We start from the raw sequence: 4297 nt of genomic DNA on the forward strand, positions 1-4297 counted from the left end.
AAAGTGATGAGTCATACTTTGAGTAAACGTCGGCGTATTTGTTAGATCTGTCGGCTTATTTGTAAGATCCCCATGTGAAAGTACAGGAGAGCTGCAAAATATGAAATATGATCTTCAGTAATATGATCATCCAGGAGCGAGGACTCTGCCATGTGAAACTGGCCTTACTGTCTAACATGACTCCTAAGGCATAATATGTTTCGAAAATGGGACTTACGCTTTGAAGGATTTGGGGTCGCTGAATCCAAATCCGAAATCAGAAATCTTCTATCTATATTTTTAAGGAAGTTAGACTTTGAGAAAAAAGTGATGAGTCATACTTTGAGCAAACGTCGGTGTACTTGTTAGATCTTGCCTCTGCTTGCCTCGAGGGGAAAGATGTGACAAAACGAGGTTCCTGGATAGGAGTCACCATGTGAAAGACATGATCTGACTCAATGTACTTCGACAAAAAAACGTGAACACTGTTCAGTGTTCAAGTTGCACGTCTCCTATCGTGTGAAAGAGGCCTAACAATTTCACAGGGTTCATATAATTCTCATACCGTTCACTAGATGTATTTCTCAATGAGAATATTATATTTTCACATTTTCTCTCATTCAATGCCAAGTGATTGGCTGTGTACCATCGCTTTGAACTCTCTAAAGCATTGTTGAGTTGACTTAAAACAACGTTCTCATTCTTATCAATGCTCAGAACGGTGGTATCGTCAGCATATAATACTGAATAAGATGGGACATTCACACTGTAGTCATTGATATAGACAATGAACAAAAACGGGCCCAGTACAGATCCTTGCGGAACGCCTGCTTTTGTGAATCTAGGAGCTGAATAATTATTATTGACTCTGACTATTTGGATTCTATCTTTCAAGTAGCATTTGATCAAGTTCAATTCAGAGCCCTCAATTCCATAATATTCAAGTTTCTTACATAGAATTGAGTGTGACACAGTGTCGAAAGCCTTGCTCAGATCCAGCAGGCCACCACCAATAACTGAACCTCTCTCAAATCCCTCATGTATAAACTCCACAATTTTCTCTAAAGCCATAGTAGTGGAGCATTTGTTTCGAAAACCAAATTGATTATTATTGAGCAAATTATTAGTTTATATGATTTATTATAAAATAATAAATTATTGATTATTATTAGTAGTGAAATGTCCAGTAAGTGGTATTAATAAACAAGTTTCAATCACTTTACTGATAATTGGTCCTATCGCAACAGGTCTGAATTTTCAGGTTGGTTCTTATCACCCTTTTGTGAATGGGGTTGACTACTGATTGTTTCAAACAGTCGGGGAAAACACCAGATTTAAAAATATAATTTATTATGAATACCAATGGAATATTGATTGAATCAATGATGTTCTTTAGTAAGAAATTTGAAATTCCAAAGACATCTTCACTACGTGATGAGCTCATTTTTTACAATTTTCATTATTATATTCGTGTCTACCTTAATCCAGGAAAACTTACATGCAGTTTTGTTGTCATTCCTTCGTATTCCTTTGTTGGTTCTTAGAAAATCTGAATAGTAAGTGGGTTTTGACAGCTCTGCTGATGGCCAATGACATTATCAGGAACGTCTACAGAGAAATCGTTAAATTCGTCCGGTGAAATCTTGACATCAGTTAGTAAAGGTGTTGTAGTGTCCTTAATAGAATTTATTATTTTCCATGCAGTTTTGCATTTGTTTTTTGACTCCAAAATCAATTTATTATTTGCGGCAACTTGTGCTAGTGTCAATGCCTTTCTATACTTTTTCTTGTAATTTATAAATAGAATTATATAAATCTAAAGTGTAGGTCATATCTAAATTCACAAAGAGTTCGATTCTTGTTGGTAAGATAGATGTTATTCAATGCAGAAATCATTGTTATTTTACTAAAAGATAGGATAAAATGAATCTCTTTCAGGGGGAGTTTTGACAACCCACAAAACTCATTTTTCATTTGAAGAAATAATATCAAAAAGGTGCATAGGACCTTACTTAATAGGATCCTTTTTCATCCTTTGAAACCCTTAGAGGCAAAATATCTCAAAATCCGTTCTTAGTGCGCGTCTAGCATGTTTCAAGAATATTTGTGCAAAGTGTCAAGTCTGTAGGACAATTAGTTTGAGCTGTAGTGTGATTTTACATCAACATTTTCGAAAAATGCCCTCTCCTGGACCCCCTGTGCTCCCGATCGAAATTTTTCTGCATAGATCTAATTTTTTTTCGTAGCTGAACAAAAAAGTTCCTCATGACTTTGCTGTGCAATGAGCGGTTAAAAAGTACAAAAATTTGGGGGGGGGCCAGCTCCCTCAGGGGGGCAAATTTCTGAAAATCCTTCCTTAGTGGATGTTTTCAGGCTACCATAAACAATCGTGCAAAATTTCAAGTTTTTAGGCTCAGTAGTTTGGGCTGTGGTGTGATTTCAGTCTGTCGGGGCTTAGCCTTCTATAAGTATAGAGAAGAAGAAGATTAAAGATGATAAAATTTCCAATGAATTGACTGGTCGCACAGGACTACTTTTTGGATTTTTTATCTGAAGTGTTCCACAAGATACACAACTTTGAATGTGCGAGAAATTTGTGATATTTCCCCCATTTTCACAGTTCCGCATATGCAACGTTGCGTATCTTGTGGAACACTTCAGATAAAAAATTCAAAAAGTAGTCGAGGTTGTGATGAATTTTCTCCTCTTTTCACTCCCATGAATTATACTTCTGTTTTCAATACCGTTAAAAAGTTACAGCCAATTGAATGATGGTCTTTATTTTCTCACTTTTCTTGCAATTTTACTGTTATTAAAGAGTCTCTAAAATATGTACAATACATGATAGAAACTTGCGATTGGTCTTAAATGAGAGAAAATGTCATGCTCTATAAGCTGAGTTAACTTAAATTGATCTTGCATCACTGTTTATATCGAAAAACTGTCGAGACTGTGAAAATGAGAAAAGTATTGCAAATTCCTTGATTTTTTGAATCAAACGTATCTTACTTCACTATTATATTTTTACAAAAATCATTCACCTCACATAAAAGAAGAGACTCTTTTCTTCAAATCAAGACCAAGTATCATTTTGAGTTACCGAGATACACAGTTTTGAATATAGAAATCGGTCATTTTTCTATGCATTGAAATATGGGCTAAAATACACTAAAGGAGGAATTTCCTATTTTTTTAAACAAATTTTAGTGAGATGATACATGATTTTCAACCGCCTTGACGAGCTGATATGAACGAGCTGTAGTACGAGGAGATGTGATCATTCAGTCAAAAGTTATAAGTGTTTAAAGTTTTGATCCTGGACGTATCCTTATGTGTGCCCCCCACTAGGAAATACTGAAATCTAACGAGTGATTCTCATAGAACATAACCCTCGTAAGGTGATTTCAGTCGAAATATGTTTCTTTTTTGTTAGGAAGGCCATGAAAAGGTATTATAAAGAGAATTTGAATTTTGGCTGTAGGACATGATTTTCTATTTTTGGGTGTATTCCCCCTCCCACCTCTACTAAATTCAAAAATAGGTACCTAAGGAATTCTGTTCAGAACTAATATTGTTAATTCACGTGATGTGTGGCTTTCTGTCATTACTAGAAAAATATCCTAGTTGTATAGGGTAGAAGTGGTAGGTTTGCATAATTTTGAAAACCCCTTAAAAAAAAATACCCCTTTTTTGAAAACTCTTAGCTCCAGAATCAAAAATCGTAGAGTCCTGCGCGACCACTGAATTTATTGGAAATTTTATTATCTTTAATATTTTAGAGAATGCTTTTTCTCGAGAAGTTAAAGGTTCTCAAGATTTAATGGAAAACTTGAAAAAAGTCCGAAATTTTGGGGTTTTTTGGGAGTTTTGGGGGTGAAGCCGCCCTCTGGAATGTCAGCAAATTTCAGATTAGAATTCACCGCCCCAAAATACATATAGAACCGTGCGAAAAATTCTTTCGGACTGTTTCCTGAAAAACGACCATTTGACTGGACTATTATACAAAACAGAAAAAAGTAATGAAGCATTACAATAATTACTTGATTACTGTGTGGTAAATAGGCTGTAAATTAAAGATTGGAATTGGCTTCATTTGATATTTTTCACAAATTTTTGACAAGAGAAGTTTTTTCTTCTGTCAAATTCACTAGAGTTTGCGATGTTGTTTATAATTGCATTCCCATTTCAGAGACATTAATATCATCATGAAACGCCTTCGAAATTAAAATAACTATTAGAATAAAATGTACATTACAATTTAACTTATCATTGTGCTTTTAAGAAAATAAGGTTGTAACAGCAAGGAAATCAAACACAG

The sequence above is a fragment of the Nilaparvata lugens genome, chromosome 1 (genome assembly GCF_014356525.2).
Source record: "Nilaparvata lugens isolate BPH chromosome 1, ASM1435652v1, whole genome shotgun sequence".
In the NCBI taxonomy this organism is placed as follows: domain Eukaryota; kingdom Metazoa; phylum Arthropoda; class Insecta; order Hemiptera; family Delphacidae; genus Nilaparvata; species Nilaparvata lugens.